Raw genomic sequence first — 21,456 nt, 5'->3', positions numbered from 1 at the left:
TTCCCTACGCCAGTGTCTTGAAGGTACGGAACCCTTTCCCCGAAATCTCTATTTTTAAGTAAGTTTTGCCAATTTTCAACGGCAAGCCTAAAACTTTTTATTATTATTATTATTATTATTATCATATCAACACCGTGTATAATCTTTAAAAGATATACGGTTTGTATCTGAATAGTAAAAGCTAATTGACTGTTGATCTCGGTCGTCGAGGAGTCTTGAGAGGGAAGGACATCGGTCACGTTTTGGGTTTGAGTCCCGAAGGGGCAAGTTTTCGGGCTCGAGTCAAAAATTGTTAAAAGTTATAGGCTTCAGCCAAACATGTTCAAAATAGCTGGGGCCGGGTTTAGGCTTATCAACGGCTCGAGCGGCTCGGCTTACAGCTCATTCACTATCAAACCGAACGAAGAAGTGAGCCAAGCCAACAGCTCAACCAACCGAGCCGATTTGAGACATCGGCTTAGTTCAGCTGAATCAAAACGTGCCGATGGACTAATTTCAACTTAGCTGGCTTGAACCGGTTCACATGAGCCGAGTAGAGAACCCATCCCAACCGAGAAAGCTCGAGCCATCGGCTCAATTGAGCTGAGTCGATGGCTCGTTCCAACTGAGCCGGCTCGGGTCATCGGCTCATCCCAACCGAGCCGACTCGAGCTGTTCGCTCAGTTGATACGAGCCGAGCCGGTTGATATCGCTACCCGAGTTGGTCTTCTGCTTGGGCTAAAAAATTCGACAGTGATGGTCTCAGCCTTGATTTTAAGAACAACAGTATATACTTATATTCGTGATTACGATATTTGAGGCTGTCTCGTAATAATAAAAAAACCTTGTCTTCTCGTTATCTAGACGAGACGAGATACACAAAAAGTGCCCCACGAGATGCACTAAAATTACGAGACGGGACGCACCCCTGTCGTGAGCCACACTAAAAAGTATTCCCCATTAGTGCTTACATTTCTCATGGCTTTCGCTTTCCAGTCTAATCAGGCCTTTATTTAAAAAAGAGTTAAAACGAGCTGAACGAGCGAGCGAGCCATTATCAAACTCGGCTCAACTCGAAACTCGCCCTGGATAACAGCTTGACCTTGATCGCTACGCCGTAAACGATTCGTCTTTAGTCTGGTTACGTTAGGTTTCTTTGTCTCCGCTTGCAAACTTGTATGTTATATTTCTTCGATTCAAAATGTCTTTCGTATTTATTTTATAATGTCGGAAAAGTTTACATTAATAACTTGAGATTTTCTTAAACCGTTGGTTCACAAGTTTGTTTTATCTCCAAACGAAACTACAAATATGACAGATTGAATTCTCATACTCTCTATTTCTTTCAAAGCAGTCGCCATTACCTGGTCAAAGACTTATTTCCACCACGATTCATATTAACCAAAATAAATTCATTTTTTGGAAGCGGAACTTTCACTTTCCGGATTTCGGAAAATTATGGAATTCAGTTAAAATCCATAAGTCAGAAGGATTCCGGAACTCGGGAAGAATCCGGAATTTAGAAAATTCCGGAATTGAGAAAAACTCCGGATTTCGAAAAAAAATCGGATTTTTCCAAATTCCGGATAGTAAACGAAATCAGAAATTTCTAAATTCCGGATTTTTCCGTAAACGGAATTATTCCAAAATCGGAATTTTCCGAATTCCGGAATTATTCCAAAATAAGAATTTTCCGAATTCCGAAATTATTACAAAATCGGAATTTTCCGAATTCCGGAGTTTGTCGGGTTTTATTTTCGGGAGTCCGAAAACTAATAATACCGGAATTGGCTATCTATAGTTTATACACAACCTTTCGGAACACTAAGCTAGTAGCTATCTACAAACAAGCAGGTAATGCAAAGCATTTTGTATCCTGCAATACGTCATGTATTAAAATCCGACAGCAGTTTGAGTATCTATCCAGAAATTGCATGTATCTAGTTACTGGAAGCTGAGGTATGATGAATTGTATTGTGTCTTAACTTTTTTGTGTCTTATACAATCCTGCAAACCACTGAATATCTAAACGACTTTCGTTAAATCCAAGTTGTAGTACTCACAGTTACATCCATTTGTGTCTGTATGATCGTGTTACTAAAGCTTACTATATGACAGCGTTAGTAAGTCTTTCTCTGCTCTCCCGTAAAGTTGTGATACGATCTACTACAGAATAAAGAACCAATTATCAATTTAACCAAGTTGTTGTATTACTACACATCTGCTTCCGCCTCTCAACTCTGGTCGATCTCGTTGCCGCGACATATTTGCTTTTTTATACCCCTTTCTTCGTTTACTGAACTAAACAGTAACTATTCTGAAATATACTACTGCGCATGCTTCGTAGATAAATCTTTCTGATGCCAATAGTTTCCGTTTTGTCCAAGGAATGTTCTTTTTCTTATTCCCAGCATGACCCTTTTATTACATTATATGAAGAGCATGTAGGTCTAAATACCTCATGTATTACATAGAATGTAGGTTTAACTCTTCCACCAAAGAAGAAACATGTGAGCATAGTATACAACCCACAGAAGTGATAGCTGGCAATACAGTGGTCGTAATCCCTAACGACACAGAAAGTGAGCAGTGCCCTCCCCGCTGGTCTAGTGGCTAGCACGTGCGCCTTTGGTGTACGGTGTCCCGGGTTCGATTCCCGGCGGGAGAGCATGTATAATTTTTAACTGTCCTCGATGTTTCTGTGTTCGTGTCCCTGTCGTTATAAGTTATTAGAAAAAGCAAGTTAAACGAGTGAAGCAAGTAAAATTAGCAATAAGTAAGTTACGAAAACACGTTCGGTGAGTCAGTTAAAAAAAAGTGGACAATGATCTGGCTTTTCGCGTCGTCCATGCGAGTTCGAATTTATCTCGTCTTGATTTTTTTTATCCAATTAAGAGAAAGTATTGTTTCTTTTCGCTAAGGTTGTCACTCTTTTCGTATTTTTCGCCGTCGTTCACAATTAAAGTAGCTGGCTACTCTTATTCTTTCTACGAATGATGGATCTTTTCTTTGGCTTCATTTCAAACATGCACACGTAATGAAAAGACACTGTCGATAATAATAATAATAATAATAATAATAATAATAATAATAATAATAATAATAATATGAAATATTACTAGCTAACTCGTGTGTGTACTTCGACAATATAATTTTATATTATTATGTGGAAATAAGTAAGGCTGGCAGCGGCGCCCGCCTCCCTATTTTTTTCGATGCGCCTTATGGGTCCACGGTGTCCAACGTTGGTCCCATCTCACTATCACCTCCTGTTCTCTCGATATAAGTTATCGACATTTTGCCTAATGAAGGCTCTGTTTGGCTCCATGACTACCCATAGCAATGACTCTTCGTTCATTTTGCATTGAAATCGCTTATTTTTCTCAGTACTATGAGTGCATACTGTGCAACGTTTCTCCCATCACTCTACAATATCCCGTTCTCTCGATATAAGTTGCTAATATTTGGTTGTAAGAGAGATATGGCGTTACAATCATTACGTTTGAAGAAGAATTGAGAAAGATATTGCCTTGCCACAAACAACACCAATTATTATTATTATTATTATTATTATTATTATTATTGTTGTTTTTCTTACCACTAATGTTGTCTACCTTTATTTGCAATGCAATGTGTTACTTAAAAGCAAATCAAATAACATTCCTCGCCATTGACGCCCCCGAACTCGAAATACATGATTTACAGTTATCTGTGTTAGGGGAAAGCGCATTTATTATATTATTCTTTGAAATAACACGTTTCACAAGTTACTTCACTTTCAGTTTGTAATTTCATATCATCAATAACAATCATCTTGTTCCGATACGAAAATAACCCCCTCCTGCAAAAAAAAAAAAGCCTGACCGTAGCGAAAGGGTGTGAACCTTGTTTAGGCGATTAATCGGGTCCAATATTTCAATAAGTCTCTGCACACATATATTTCAGTAAAAGAGGAAAAGTTATTCAAACTTTCTGAATACCCATTTATGGGCGAAATTTGGTTCCCTTGGAAGTTTTTAAGAGTTTAAAGGGCAGCCATTTTGAACATTTTCGTCTGATTATTCTGGTTAACCAACTGAAGATATTTCAACAATTAATGTTTGTGCCAAGTTTAATCTCAATCCGCTGAAAATTAGGGTGGTTATGGCATACAAATAGCGTTATATATATATATATATATATATATATATATATATATATATACAGATAGATAGATAAATAGAGGGAGAGAGAAAAAGTGTTTTGCTTCCTTCTCGCACCTGTGGTGCGTCAGAGCTAACCGAGCTCCTTTGCAAACCGTATTGACCAGCCTGACCTAAACACAAACCTCTTACTTGCTAACGTAGAAACGTGGTCAGGAGGTGTAAGGCATGTAGAAATTGTATTTTTAATAACCATGAGTATGGATTCGAACACTACACTTCCATGTTTGTCTTTTTACTTTTTGCAGCTACATCGGAACGTTCAATTTTTATTCTTTACTAATTGCAAATGGCGTTTACATTCAAAATATGAGGAATTTTGGTGGCATTTGTTCGGATATTCTTCTCTTTTGAAATGAAGAAAAGAAAAAAAAGAAATACACAAAGACAAAGTATTATCAGTACTAAACATTACCAATAATAATTGCTACGAAAGACTAAATACGACCTCTTTTATCATCTCTCATGAGCTGTATGTATTATTAGCAAAAAATTTAAAAATGTCCTCACCGAAGATTCGAACTGGCGACCTTTGCATTTGTAAGCCAGCACTTTAACCACTACACCAAGATCATGGTATGTTTAGTTCTCGGCGTGTTTGTTGTATTTGTGTTTTATGTTCCCACTTCAACAATTTTTACTCTTTTTTCTAAGTTTAACAGCTGTTTCTGGCTTTCTCTTTTGGTTTCGTCCTTTATTTACACTATGCACTATTCGTATTCACAGCTTGTGTCCCTCTGCAATGTCTTATTCAGATTAAACTTTTCTTTTTGCCCCTCAGTAAACATTTGATTGATTTAATTCTCATACTCTCCAGGGATAGAGAGCAGGAATGCCAGACTCGAAAAATAGGTGTACATTTAATTTCCTGACAGATAATACCTGTCGTAGGCTCTACGCGCGTACACTTCCTTGCCACTTTTCAGGCCATATTTGCAACCGTTGGACGCGACCATCGCCCGAATTCATGTCGATTTCATATAAACGGCATATTTAGCTATCTACATCGCAGGTATTCTTTGGTCTATTTCATGGTCGCAAAATTGAATAAAGTTCCTTTAAATTGACGAAATCTCCCACTGTGCGACGGCGGCTTCAGGCAAGCTCACGCCCAGACCCTTCTGCGCACACCGCCGCGACTCTCCTACTCGTTACTGCTTCATTCAGTGTGATATGCAGCCTCCACTGCAGTAACGGCCGAGTATAGGCACGGAGCTTGAGCACCATCCATTTTCATGGGTAGTTTCTTCGGCAGATTAGTTGTTACACACTCCTTAGCGGATTCTTACTTCCATGGCCACCGTCCTGCTCTCTTAAGCAACCAACACCTTATATGGTTTTAAAATACGCTGCGGTTTATGCGCCATAACACAAACTTTAAATGGGTGAGAAACTCTGCTTGCTTGAGTGTGAAGCAGAGGCTCAGGATCGGAGTACCTAGTGGGCCACTTTTGGTAAGCTGAACTCTCGCTGTGGGATGAACCAAACGCTGAGAATAGGTTAAGGTACTTTCGGCCCCAAGGCCTCTAATCATTCGTTTTACCAGATGAGACACGTTCGACATTCGTTCAAATGAGCACCACCTATCCAGAGGTAAACTTCGGAGAGAACCAGCTACTAGATTGTTCGATTAGTCTTTCCCCGCTATACTAGCTCCGACGATCAATTTGCACGTCAGAATCGCTACGGACCTCCACCAGGGTTTCCCTTGACTTCGTCCTGGCCGGGCATATTTCACCATCTTTCGGGTCCCAACAGGTACGCTCTAGCTGCGTCTCATCTCGCAATGAGAAAGAGACACCCCAGGAATTCGGGAGGGCCCGTGATAGGCAACAGAGAGGCCGTTTCAACCCATCCTAATTAAAGGTCTCCATCTTCCCTCAGTCTCTATACAGAGACCATTACTTTCATTACAGAGACCGGGGGAGAGGAGCGAGTGGATCATCGCATCCCCGGTTCACACCGGATGGAACTCCGGACGCGTATGGTGTTGTGTGTGTGCGTAGCATGTGTGCTTTTGTGTTCGTGGTCTTCGGGTTTTCGGTTTCCGGGTTTTTGGGTGTACCTTATTGCGTCATGGACGATAAGTGAAGAGGAGTGTCTCAGAGACAGTGAACTTAGTGACCGCTTCAGTCGTTCTCGGCCGAAATGACGGTCCCAGCCTGGGTGTGCGGGCGGAAGGACACAACGGACCATGATCCACACTAAGTGCTCTGAGTGGGTCCTGGACCTCAAGTCAGCACATACAGGACTGTGATATGGCATGGACACGAAACTGAGAACACTCACCGAATACTTCATGAATAACTATTAGATTAGGTCATATAAGAGTGGAAGTTATTAGTGAAGTGAAATGTTAGTGTAAATGAGTTCCGTGACCACAGGAGAGAACCAATCATACAGTGAAAAACCATAGTGATCTGTTTTGCTGTGAAAAGTGAAGAGGAGTGCAGTTTGATAAATAACCATACAGCATACGGGAGAGGAACCATTGTCATACGGTGAAAACCGAAGAAAGAAGATGAAGCAACACATTACTAAATAAAACTTAACTAAATAATATAACAATTTAAATAATTAATAAAGAAATATAAAATTAATTAAACAATATCATTAAACACTCATATGAAATAACTAGAGAGAAAAAAAGGATAAATATTAACCTAACTAATAAATATATTAATACATGATAATAAATAATATAATAAACCATTAAACAAGAATAGGAAACCATAATTGTAATTTAAAAAAAAATAAAAATTAGAAACTAGGTAACTAAAAAACATAATAAGACTATAATCTTTTTTAAAAAAAATCTTAATAATTAAGAAAAGAAATCAATCAGTAGGAATTAAATGGTTAAGAACTACAGGGAAATAAAATATAAAAAAAACAAATAACAGCAAAATAGAAGAGTAGATTAGTTAGATAATATAGATAGATAAGTAGATAAGAATTAATTACAATAGAATGTATTATTCAAGTATTTTATATCGTATTCCATACTATTACAGTTGTTTGATCAGGAATTGAAATATTAAGTAGTATAGTTCAGGATAGGTGCAGATAGATTTAAGCTGAGTAGCACTTTGCAAGAAAATTGTTATTTTTTTCTCATAGTTTATTCTTGTTGTTCTTTGTTTTTTGTTTGTTTTGTTCTTGTGCTGTGGTTCTTTTGTTCTTTCCTTTTTCCCTTTTCCTTTTCACCTTTTTTTTTTCAAACATGGATACCCAATAAAGATAAGAAAATAAATAAATGCCAATGATGATAACCCGTTCCGGTCAAAAGTTTCAGATGCCGGATCTGAAAGACGGGCCTGAGCCAAAAAAAAAAAAAATATTTTCATTACGCCTTTGGGTTCAGTAATTCCCAATGACTCCCGCACATGTTGGTCCGCGTTTCAACACTGGTCGGATGGTCCATTAAACAGTACAAGCTACAAACGAGAGATATGCCCGGTTCATAGAGTATGGTAGTCCGATGCTGTTGGTGCAAAGTCTGAGACTAAGTCCGAGGGCTATCAAATCCAACACTTGTACAGACATGAAGGCGTTAAACGGGGGCAACTCCTTATTGTCATACTGCGGAACGCCAGCCAGGGGTTTTTAAGGGCAACGGGGACCCGGACAAGTTCCTCCCCCGGCCGTGGACCGCCATCCAACGAGTTCTGACGCCTCGAAAGACAGAAATCCGGGATCCTATGTAGAGTCAGCTGCCTCTCCCAGAAGTATCAACCCCCGAAAGATTAAAAGATTAACCTTAAAATGCGGTATACACAGATTTTTCTGAATCTCTAATCCAGAGTTTCAGGTACCATCCGTTTACCCCTGAACGGTTTCACGTACTCTTGAACTGTCTCTTCAAAGTTCTTTTCAAATTTCCCTCGCGGTACTTGTTGACTATCGGTCTCGTGGTCATATTTAGCCTTAGATGGAGTTTACCACCCACTTAAGCCTGCACTTTCAATCACCCCGACTCTGAGGAGAGGTCTTCCCGAGAACTGAAATGGTCGCACGGGCCTGGTACAGCCTATGGGCATTGGCTCTATTCAAAAGAGACTCAGACACGCCTCAAGAACTCGCGAGAATCGACCTTCCATAACACCGCATGTCTCAGCAACCAACGACTGAGATTCCATGCTGGGCTCTTCCCTGTTCGCTCGCCGTTAGTAAGAGAATCCTAGTTAGTTTCTTTTCCTTCGCTTATTAATATGCTTAGATTAAGCTGGTAATCTCACCTAATCTGAGGTCAAGCTCCAAAAATAGAGCGCGCCTGAAGGCTCGCTCACAACAGGACTTCTCAATTTACAAGATGTAGATCCGCAAGGTAGGTCAATGGTCACTTCTTGACCCCTTGCCGGCACCTTGTAGTGAAGCTCATCCGGAATAGAGGCAAATTGGAATAGCAAGACAAAGAGGTCCAATTACCTTGTTCGCCAACCAACCTTGCGCCGGCCCAGGCTATGGAATTGCATGTACACAAGACAGTCTCGTTCCCATCGAAAGGGGTTTGGCAAGGATGAAATCCAAGGACTAACTTCCCCAATTCACTCAGGAACTTTCGTCGAGACAAAAACTGCCTCAACAGGGGGTTGTAAATCACCAGACTTTGTTGGTCATTTAAGACAACCGCTGTCGCGGAAGCCCAGGAACACACAGTTTCCACTCTCCGGAGTCAGTTGCAGTCACTAACCACAAAGCTGGGCGTGTTCATTCGAAAGCCTTTCCCTGCACCACAAGGAATAATCTTAGGCTGCCCATGAGTTTGTAGCCAAAAATCATGACTACTCGCTTTTGATTCAAGGCCACTTTGATCAGGAAAGGTTACTGGCCTACAAAGCAGCAAACTAACTCTAATCGCCCGACCCGAGCGAATTAAAAGCTTTTTGTGCTACTGACGTGTAACCCTGGCTGCTACGGAGCCTTTTCAAGACTTCTTCCACAAAGCAGTCACAGCATACTCGAGTCCTTGGAGGACGAGCTTCCATTTGACTACAGAACGCGACATCCGACACAAAAATTTTAAACGCTCCTGCTCCGATGGAATAAGTCTTACTCTCTTAGAGCCTTTTCAAGACTTCTGCTCCACCGAAGTAAGTCTACTCTTATCCTTAGACGGTACACGTCCTGTGTCAAGATCCGTGGCTCCCATTCAACGGTGTCAATCTGACTCGACACACTAATAAAAAACCTTTCACATCAACCACTGCAGTGGTGATGAATTGATATGATACTTGCTCAGGTTCACATACGGAAACCTTGTAACGACTTTTACTTCCTCTAATCAACTAAGGAAGGTAATCAACACAAGCTTATGACTTGCGCTTACTCGGAAATCCATGTTTATGAGACATAATTGCAAGTCCTAATCCTTAGCACGAAGGAGGTTCGGCGGGTTATTCGGACCTTTGGGTCAGGAAAGACACGATGATTCCTTCAGTCTGGCGCGCGTGCGGCCCAGAACATCTGAGGGCATCACAGACCTGTTATTGCTCAATCTCGTGCTGCTAGAGGCAGTCTGTCCCTCTAAGACATTAACGTTGGAAGGACAGATTCCAACGCCTAGTTAGCAGGCTAGTCTCTCGTTCGTTATCGGAATTAACCAGACAAATCGCTCCACCAGCTAAGAACTGCCATGCACCACTACCCACTGAATTAAGAAAGAGCTCTCAAACTGTCAATCCTTCCAGGGCATGGTGAGGTTTCCAGTGTTGAGTCAAATTAAGCCACATGCACCACTCCTGGTAATGCCCTTCCGTCACTGCATCGTCCTAATCCGGTCGAACGGTTGCCTGTAGGACCTCACCAGTGTCCTCACTGGGTGGTGGCTTCTTCTTCGCCATCACAGCCTTGCTTATCACACGTATGACGAGTCTCCCCTGGACATATTCCCGGATTGGGGCTGTAACCTGTAAAGAAAGATATCCTAGCTTAGGTGCAGGTATGCAAGAAAAGCGGTTTACATCTTGTAAATTGTAAAGTCCTGTTGTGCGCGAGCCTTCAGGCGCGCTGTTTTTGGCGCTCGACCTCAGATTAGGTGAGATTACCCGCTTAATTTAAGCATATTAATAAGCGGAGGAAAATAAACTAACTAGGATTCCCTCAGTAACGGCGAGCGAACAAGGAAGAACCCAGCATCGAATCTCGCAGTCGTTGGCTGTTGCGAAATGTGTTGTTAGGGAGGGTCGATTCCTCAGAGGTCTTGAGGCATGTCTAAGTCTCTCTTGAATGAAGCCGCTGCCCATAGAGGGTGCCAGGCCCGTGCGACCGTTTCAGTTCTCGGGAAGACTTCTCCTCAGAGTCGGGGTGCTTGAAAGTGCAGCCCTAAGTGGGTGATAAACTCCATCTAAGGCTAAATGGAGTTTAAGGCCATGACCATGAGACCGAAAGCGAACAAGTACCGTGAGGAAAAGAACTTTGAAGAGACAGTTCAAGAGTACGGAAAACCGTTCGGGGGTAAACGGATGGTACCTGAAACCCCGGATTAAAGATTCAGAGAGATATGTGTAGACCGCACATTCAGGTTGATCTTTTACTCCTTCGGGGGTTGGAACTCCTGGAAGAGGCAACTGCCTCTACATAGGCCCTCGCATTTCTGTCTTTCGTAGAGTCACAACTCGTTGGATGCCGGTCTACGGCCCAGGGAGAGAGCTTGTGCGGGTCCCGTATGGTTGTGTGCAGTGTGTACGCAACAACTACAGTGTTTTCCTGCTTGGGCTCCAGGGTGTAAAAGGAGATGAAGAGTAGTGAGCTAAAAGAGGAAAATAAAATGATTTCCTAACACCATGAAGACTGATCCGCCTCCACGCGGCAAGTCCCGGGCAACGTTGAATTTTGGTTTTTACTAGTTCAGCGGCTAAATGATCAGTATAATTCGCTAAACGGTGAAAGGTAGATAGGACAGCTACAACAGGGAACGAGTCAAAGAGGTAGAGGGGTAACTTTCTTGCCTAGCAAAAAATGTCACTAAGAAGACCACCTCCTCCGCGAAGGAGGATAATTGCAAGACATATATACTGAAACAGATATAAGAGAACCACTGTTACGGCTGGAACCAATGACTCCGACACAAACAAACAGGAAAGGAACGGAAGAGGATGAAAAAGACCTGAAATTCGTGGACGAAATCCGGAAGTAGGACTCAAAATAACTGAGGCAAAGTTATCAAAGTTAAAAGAAAGGATCAATCAATGGCTGGTGGTTGAACAGGCCAAACTACAAGGGCAAGTTGAGCTCTTGCAAATAGAGAACAATGAACTACGAAAAACCGCCTACGAGAAAAGTACCCCAACCTTTGCGGAGGTACTGAAGACAACAACGGATGAACGGCAGCGGCAAATTGAACTCAACAAAGACAAACAGAAACATACCGTATTCATCAAAGTCAAGCAAAACGAGAGTATTAAGGAAGTTGAACGTCACTTCACAAAAAACTTTACATCCAACAAAGGATAATATCAAACTAAGGTCTACGAGAGCAACCAACAATACTCTAATAGTTGAAACGGAAAGCGAAGATTACCAAAATCACGAGTCATGACAACATCCGCAAAACTTTAATGTGCGAAAGTCAGAAGAAAAAGAGACCATTGGTAATCCTGTACAATGTACCATCAGAAATAAAAGAACTAGTAGAAATCATCCGTCAACAAAACTATGAAGGTAAGATGGAAGTCGCGGAATTTAAGAACGTTTTCAAACCTAAATTTAGGACAGGACCACTTAACAAAGCTCCATGTCATCATGTGGTTGAGGTGTCGCCAGATATAAGGAAGAAGCTACTACGAGATCCAAGGATGTATTTGGAATTCGATGCCATAGCAGTTAAGGACTACTTATCAGTGCTGTTATGCATGAAATGCAGAGACTATGCTCAAATAGCGAAGTACTGCAAAAATGAAGCGGTATGTTCTCACTGCGGAGGCAAATCGCATGAGAAAAAGGACTGTGGAAAAAAAGACCGAAAAGCAACATGCACGAAGAAAGAAAGCCTGCAAAGCAGATAAGACGAAGGACTGTCTTACCTACAAACTAATTCTTCAGAGGACCCTTGCCAAAATAGACTATGGCGACTAGGAGTCCAAAACACACAGAGGAAGAGCACTGTACAAAATATTTAAGAACTAATGTAAGGATAGGAAAGTACAGTCAACGAGCCCTAAAACAATAAAATTGAGCCTTGCTTGAATCAATTGCAGGAAAGTCAAGATGTAAAAGGGGTGGTGCCGTATGCAGACGACCTAACGATAATAATCACAGGAGAAACGAGAAATGCACTTGAACGAAAAGCTTTTTCAGTAGTGGCAGTTATGCAGCAATGGTGTGCTGAAAATAAGCTGAAACTATCACCAGAAAAAACAACGTACATGCTAATGAAAGGGCAACTACAAAGAGACCCCCTGGTAAGGGTGGGAGATAAAGTAATCAAAAGAGCAAGAGTAACGAAATATCTTCGTGTAATGATCGATGATAGACTTAACTTTCAAACAGCATGTGAAATACGTCAGAGAAAAGGCAACATCCGTTATGAACAAGATAAACACCATAGGACAAAGACGCTTCCACTTACCCCTCAAGACAATACAGGTATATCAGGTGGATATTACAGCGTATGCCTCTAGTGCATGGGCCCATCGCCTAAACAACATTAAAAATGCAGACTCGATTGATATAATTCAAAATAATATACTCATCAGGTTTACGGGTGCATACAACACGACATCAAGAGACGGACTCCTGGTGGCATTAGGGATACCTCCATTGCATATGGTGATACAGCAGCGGGAAGCGTATTACTGACTAAAAAAGGATAATAGACAAAGTAGAAGAAATACTAAAGGAGCCAGCAAATAATGAAGAACAAATACGTGAATTGATACTGAGCAAATGGCAACAACTTTGGGACAACTCAACGAAAGGAAGAAGAGTGTACGGGTTCTTTCCTGACGTAAGAGAAAGAATAACACTGACACACGCATGTCCAACCAAGGGAATGTTACATATATTATAGGACATGGACCTTATAACCAGAAATTGCACAGTTTAGGATTAACAGAACATTCAACTTGCGAGTGTGATGGACAAACGGAAGCCACGCCGAAACACGTAATCTTCGAATGCGTAAATACACGGCAAATAGGAACAGAAGAGAGAGTTACTTTTCGTAGGTAACAAAACAAAAAATGAAATTCTACGAGATCAAGTGCTATATGAACACTGTGAGAAACTTACTAACTGTATTTCTAAAGATTTCCAGGATGAATACTCGTGAAGAAGAGGACATAATCGGGTTTAACAATAAGATGCAAGGAGTCATTTCCCCTTAACCGATAGGACGGTTAATATATACAACTGACAGGACAGTTAAGTATTACTCTGCATGTGTTGCAGTAAATGTAGTGAAGAAAATCAGTAGTGTAGTGTCATTATTGTAGTGTAGTTGCAAATAGTGTTTAGTGTCGCAACACGGAGGTTAGTCTTCATTATCTGAAGTGAATACAGAAATGGATGGTAGAAGGAATTAAAGGAAGCCCAATTAAGAAGAGACACAGGTATCACTGCAAGAATGGAAAGGAAAATAAGATATTGAATGGAAAGGAATTGGTAACCGATTCCAGCATAGTGAACACTAAATCAAATGTATTTCCAGGCAACCGGAGAAGAGGAAGAGACACTAATGAACGTATGGAGGAATGGAGCTGGCAACAGGGTCTTCTACCACCCAAATCATGAGGGACAGTTTAAGTGACAGTTAACAAATAAATCATATTAATGAAACAATGTAGTAATCATGAATATAATCAAATGTAGTTTTGCAAATTTTGCATGTAATATAGTAGCACTAGTAGTAGACGCACATTTAATCAAATATTATTGTAGCACTAACTGTAATTGCACTTGATGTAGTTGCACAATGGTAGTTGCATAATTGATTAAACTGGAATATATAAGTACACAATTTTGTAACATGTAATCAGAACAACAGAAAGAGAAAGATAATAATTAACATAGAAACATACGTCTGGTCAAAAATATAAAATACCAGACAAGACAATAGTGCCCCTAAACTGTCTAATTAAAACAAAGCATTGCGATGGCCCTAACGGGTGTTGACACAATGTGATTTCTGCCCATTGCTCTGAATGTCAACGTGAAAACATTCAAGCAAGCGAGGGTAAACGGCGGGAGTAACTATGACTCTTTTAAAGGGAAGTGGTACGAGCAGGACGTGTTTTCCTGGTGCTCTGACTTTGGGCATGTATTGTGTTTGTGCATGTGTTTATATATTTCTATCTTTCTCTTTTGATGAAGCTCCTTCTTACTGTACATAAATTGTATTATGAATCTTCTGACTTAAAGGATCTTAAAGATATACTTGGATGCAAGTGGAAAATGTAATTATTTAAAAGAACCCATTTTTCCATCCATTATAATTGTGAATATACATTATAAGGCAATTTACACCCGTTACGTTTGTAGTGTTGGGAAATTTAATATATTAATGCGTACTGCTTTAAATTTTAATATATTTATCCTACCTGCTAGGATGGGCTAGGTATTTAGAAATTCTCAAATAATTTAAAATTAAGTAAATATTGCCATGTTGCTATTCTTTGCAAAGGCCACGTTTATTGTGGTGAATTATTGGAAATGTTACCTGCGTGTTGATTTATGGATTGTAAAACGTTTTATATGGCTATCCGTGTGATTCTGAAACTTTTCTTGGTGAACTATTGTTTAAATATGTGGAATGTATAAAGTATCTTTGGATTTCTGGGTTGAACAGCGATTATGGCGAACCACGTTTTTGCTATATTCAAAATACATGGTGGTAAACATATGAAAATATCCACACGAATCGTTACCTATTATTTTTTTCTATGAGGAAAAGTTTTACTATAGTTCTTAGTTCATTATGTACTGTGTATTGAAAATAACGGCGGCTGGATTCGTCGGATAACATTGGATTTTGTGGAGTTTTGTGTGATGTTATTGTCCGTAATGGCAGTCCTTCTTCCTGGTAGCAAAAGGCACGACGGGTAGATGACAAAATACTGTGTTGCCAGTTTATGATAGGGAATTGTCCTTGGTTAGTTCACCACTAGTCCACATCCAAGTGAACGATGTGTATTAGGAATATTGAAGACTTAAATTGTTAATATTAAATCTTGGACTAGGTGGTAAGTGATTAATCATCATTGTTAGACGAGACATCGAATGTGAATAGTCATGGGCTAACACACATTTATTATAATTTAAAAAATAAAAGAAAAGTAATAACATTAAAACAAAACAATAATAATTGATACAATATTTGAGTATTACTAACGATTGTGTTGTCTATGATTTGCTACCAGTTAAGAATAAGAAGTGTAATTAACATTGGTTTAGGCTGCGACTTGTAATTGATTAAACAAACGAGGTATATCATACCTAAATCAGGAAGGAGAGTAATAAAGCTTCAAGTTAGAATTAAACTTGCACTTACTGACGATTTGCTCTTAACTAAATGTACAGTCTAGAAATACAAATTGTGGCTTTACCTTTGGGCTGATTTTCTTCTTTGGAAAGCGGAAAGAAGAAAATCTAGTAAAGCAAATACATATACGTATATATGCATTCATATATTTTAATGAAGTTCTTTAAATGAATATTAGCAGTGTAAAATAATAAATCAAAATTTTGTGCTTTTTATTGTGTAGTTATAAGGTGGGAATTTTTACAGCTAGTATCATATAAAATCAAGTGAAAAAATAGCTCAATATCATATTTTATTATAATTAAAATCAGCACAATAAAATAAGAAATTTAGGAATTCTACAATTTTGACTATATATACCACAATTGTTGTATTAAAACAATGTCATAATCTTGTACCACTTAGATTAGATTAATTAAAATTGGTTTTTGTCGGGACCATTATATGCCCTTTAAAAATTCTAGTCTAATACTTTTGGTATTTATTGTTTTGTTATGCAGTTAAAATTGTAATTTAGATGTTTTATTCATGTTGGTTTTAAAGGTAAATTCCGACGTAAATTTTAAAATTGTGTGTTGGCTAACTTCTTTTCTAAAATAGCGCAGTAAAATTACAGATCTAAGCATCACATCATTTAATATATTTTTTAAATGTTAAAATCGTATCATTGGACAAAGGCCAAGTTTTTTGTATTTCACAATTGCATTTGTTTATTATTGATAATTTTGTCTGTTAATGGCCTTTTAAAAGTATATATCTAAAAGTTTTTTTTCTTTAACATGATAAAATTGTTATTTTACTTAAAAAAACTAGTTCCCATTAATTTAAATTTTAGACGTTAAAATTTGAAGATTTTTTTTTAATTAAAGAAGGTATTTTAATTATTTACGCCTAAGATATCTTTTTCAAGTAGAAATTATTGACGTGAAATTCATTTCGTGCAAGTAAGTAAATTTTTCTTACATAGGTTTTAATTTTATACAATAACCTGATTTATGTAATACTAAAAATTTTGTTTGTTGGTAATCCATTGTTTTTTCTTGTTTTATATTTGTAGTTGGTAAGCTGATTGTTAATTCAGTTTAAAATAAGGGTATTTCAGCTCTCGATGGTTAATAAGGTTAAATGTAAAAAATATGTATGTTTGTTTGTCCAAAGTCCGGAAAAATGGGAGGTAAATTTATAATAAAGTTTCCTCTTAATGAAGATGAATTATCTGTTCTATTAACACCAAATAAATTTTTGGGACCTAAAAAAGTTTGTTTCGCATCTAGAGGAAAAGCACAATGATGTATATGTTCTAGTTTGTAAGAAATGCGGTAAAGAATTTAACAAATATCACATCTGGTGTCATGTCCCAAAATGTCCTGGTGTGAAGGTAGAAAAAGTGGAATTAAGATACAGATACTGTGTATGGAAATTTACAAGTGTATATGATAGAGGAACGCATGTAAGATTAGAATACTTAGCAGAGAGGAACAAAGAAAAAAATTGAAGAGTTAAACAGAAAAATTGTAGAAGTGATCCAGGGGCTGGACATAAATGAAGATGTTGAGACCTTCATTGAGTTATGTAATAAATATAAAAAATAAGGAGAATTTACATATGATGTTAGCTGAAAAATTTAACAAGACTATTAGTTTAATAAGAGATAAAAAGAAACATTTGATCAGAATTGGAAGAATACGAGTGGAGGATAATAGTAAACAATTGGAGGCATTAAGCAAAGGAAAAAGTATATGTTTAGAAAAGAATTGAATATGTTTAGAAAATAAGGAACCGAACGAGACAAAGAGACAAAGATCAGTAAGAAGAAAACATAACTCAACGGAAAATAAGAGCTTCAGAAAAGAAACTGATCAAAGTAATTTGAAGAGGTATCAGATAACTGATCATGACAATGCTCTCCTGGAGGGGAAATATGGAAATTTAAATGAAGAAGAAGTTAATGATATAAACCCAGAAATACTGCAGGATGAGGAAGGTGGAGACGTTATAGAGGAAATAAAGCATCTGAGGATGAGAAGGTTCAAATTGATGTGATTGGGAATCTCGTGTCTAATCGAAGAAAATCGTTACTAAAAAAATGATTGCGGGTCAGATGAGAGGGATGAAACGAATTGCGATGACCAGATAAACCTGGATGATAGGAAATGGGAAACGTCTATTGTTTGTGTTATGAGTGACGTCATAACCCAAATCGAAGAGCCTGCTAGGAATGATATTTTAGAAAGAACTAGGATTCCAGGAAACAAATGGATAAACTAAATTAAATGAATCTATTATTGGCGATGAAATAGGGAATGATTCTGGGAATGAACACAATACATGAAGAGATCTAGATGAAATTGTGAATAACGGACGGGACAAACCATTGAATTATGATGAGATGGATTAAGGAATGGATTAGAGAAAGGATAAACTATAGAAAGAGGACGTTGATGATGATAAATCAGAAATTGAATTTCAGGAGTTTGAAAACAAAATCGATGAAAAACTGATAATCAGTTAACCCTTGTTGGTACAATCCGGGCCTGGGAGACCCGGAAGATATATATTTATTGAACTTTGAGTAGAAAATACTATGTCTCAGGCTAAGTCTTTTTAACATCATCAGTTGAACATTCAAAATTGTTACGGTGATATCATTTCCATTTTGCAATTTTAATTTTTGAAACTTAAAGGTATTTTCTTTATATACCCCGATTTTGCACAATCCGGGCCTTGTAGGCCCGAATTTATATAATGCATTATGCCATATACATACTCTGTCTTTCTCGTTCATTTCCTTCAAAGTATTGAAATAAATATTATAAATTATAGTTTTACTTGTGACAACTAGATTGCTGTCACATTTCTTTCATAACTTGTATATACTGATTTTTTTTTTGTATTAGAATACTCTAATATGCAGGAAGTAAATATATTATTTTTATTTACACCTTTTGTATGTTTGAAAATAGGTCCTGCAAAATGTTTAAAAACATTTTTCGATGTAATTCTGTCCCCCTTTCGAAATGTAATTTTACTGCATAAGTTTGGTGTAGGTCTATTCGATACGTGTTATTCATTACTATGACTTGTAAGTATGGGTAGTCTAGCGGAAGGTCACAGATGTTAGAAGAAGAGGACGAAAGCGATACTTGTCTCTGGTTGAGCAGTGGTGAAGTTAGTGATGGTGAAGATTCGAATGTTCGTAATGATATTGATTGTCATATAGAACATAGCCAGTGGAAATGATACAAGTGAAAGTGCCAATGAAAACGACTGATACATCAGGAAGTAGCAGAACATCGAATATTGTAAGTGCAGAATTGTGTTCTAAAGACGAACGTTCTGGGTCAAGAACTCCGGGGAAATAATCTCAGACTAGATCTCACAATAGTAGCCTATACGTTCAGCTCCTGGACCACGGCAGGGAACCTTTACCGATTCACCTCGCGCTGCATTTGATCTGTTTATTACACATGACATTTTGGAAAAAAAAAAATTGATGTGCTCTAATTTGCTAGGAAACTAGCAGCAACCGAGGTTCCAAAAAATGGAGAGAATTCGACAAGAAAAAATGTTAGCATTTTTAGGACTTCTACTTTTGGCTGGCGTCGAGAACAGTTGGAATGTATCCGCCAGAGAACTGTTTTAAAATTCCAACTCTCACCCGCATTACAACACTACAATGTCTGTCAACATATTCAAATGTATTGAATTTAAATCAGCCTAACCTCGAATCCTTAACAATTGACGAACAGTTGATTCTATATAGAGGTGGATGTCCTTTCATTCAATACATGCCTAAAAATCCCCCAAAATATGGAATGAAAGTGTTTGGGATTTTAGATGCTATATTTAGTTACGCTTTTGACGTGTATTTGTATTTGGTAGAATATTGGTGAACCAGTTCGAATAGGTCTTGCAGCAGAAGTTGGCAAGCGTTTGGTGTCTAGCCTCAATCAATATGAAGGACGTAACAAAACAGACAATTATTTCACAAGCATTCCTTCAGCAGAATATCTTCTCACAAGAAACATAACAATGGTTGGAATAGTTAGAAATAATAACAGGAGCATCTACCCATCTGCAGACCTAGTAATAATAGGAATTTTATTCTTTCGAATTTGTGTTTAGTAAAGATGGATCAATGGCCAGTTATGTTCCCAATACAACAAAAGTGATTCTCATAGGAAGCATGCATCATGATTCCATAATCGGTGGTAATCGCTTAAAAAGGAAGCACATCTTCAACTACTACTATAAAGTAAATGAGCCGTCGAATTGATGGATCAAAAATCGCGAGAATGTTCGTGCAAAAGACATATATTTCAAGATGTCCTTTTTCCTTTTACATGAATATATTAGAGGTAGCAATATCAAACTCTTATCTTTATTTCAAATATTGTAATCCGAATTGGAATATCCTAAAGGATCATAAGCGAATGACTTATCTAGGAGCTAGCTTATAATTTGATTACACCCCTAATGTTGAAGAAAGCTCAGTCGTCTACTTGGAAAAGTCTGTAAGAGAGAAGTTGTTAAGATTTGGTATGAAGATTGAAAGCGATAAGCCAGGAATACTTGGAGAAAAGAAAAGGAAACGATGTCACTTGTGTCCTAGTTCCAGAGACTGGAAAACCAAAGTGGTTTGCTGAAAAGTTCAGAATAATGTGTGCAGTGAGCACATGTTTGTTATGTGTGACCAATGTATGTAATATGCATTATGTGCAGAAATATTTCAAGGTAACAGTGAGACCAACAAAAAAATAATGTATATTGTGAACAATAAAATTTATCCCTTAAATATGCCTTAAATATCCCTTAAATATGCACACTATATATAAATTTTTAAAGCGTATATGTAACGTGAAAATTTGCATCTTTCCATGTTCGAAATACTAATTTTAGTTTAAAGTTTATTTTGTGCCCTTTATATAAATTACGAATTATATTGCTGTAACTACAACTGAACATGTTATACCACCTAAATTTCAATTTGTTACACATCCGGAACGATCTCCACTAAATTATGTTCACATGTTCATACTACAGTGTATGTGGGCCTCGCAGGCCCGGAAAGTGCAAACTACGATAAGAAAAGCGTAGTGCCATTAAGGGTCAAGAGTCTAATTTGACTAGACGTTGGAGTATTATAACTCCTATTATTAGGACATTTCATAAAAATAAACAGAATGAGGGGAAAACGTAAGCAAGGATTACTTCTTTGAAAAAGAGGAAAAATTTATTGAAATATATCTTGCGAAATTAAGAAAAAAACGAAACTCTGATAGTGATTTTGCCAACTTAAATCAAAAAGAAGATGAGATAAATACGGTTAATAGAGGCAATATGGAGACACCTGATGTTGGGGAAAATGGTGAAAACTCAAAAGTGAGTGATTTGAAAGAAAAGGATATGGCCAGTTGGTCAGATAGTCAAATGGTGGAAATTCAAGATAGATTCCAAATGTTGTTGGGCGGAACGAATAATAATCAATTAGTTGAGATGGGCGGTTTTTCGTCCACACAAGAAATGATAGATGAATTATTCTTGACACCTGAACCGAATGTGATTGAATCTGAAATAAGCAATATTGTTCACAATGATATAGAAAAGCTTTTGCAAGATGAGGTAATATCTGATGAAGAAGAACAAAACGAGAATGGGAAAGAAAATGACCATAACGATAACACGTTGTGGAGAATCTATTAAACTGTTAGATGAATGGTGGATAGTAATAAAGGAATAACTACTGAAGATCTGGATTATGTTAATGGAAACTTATTACTCTTTTGAAAGCAAAGG

General features: G+C 38.1%; 1 pseudogene; it reads right to left on the bottom strand.

Annotated features, from left to right (window-relative positions):
- Window positions 1-5,242: 5,242 nt before the first annotated feature.
- On the bottom strand, window positions 5,243-8,433 carry LOC145688734 (large subunit ribosomal RNA; annotated as a pseudogene).
- Between the last annotated feature and the right edge of the window lie 13,023 nt (window positions 8,434-21,456).

Source organism: Thermobia domestica, chromosome 6 (genome assembly GCF_964235325.1).
Source record: "Thermobia domestica chromosome 6, izTheDome1.hap1.1, whole genome shotgun sequence".
Classification (NCBI taxonomy): domain Eukaryota; kingdom Metazoa; phylum Arthropoda; class Insecta; order Zygentoma; family Lepismatidae; genus Thermobia; species Thermobia domestica.
Note: the sequence above shows the minus strand (reverse complement) of the source record. Positions and strands in the feature narration are given on the sequence as shown.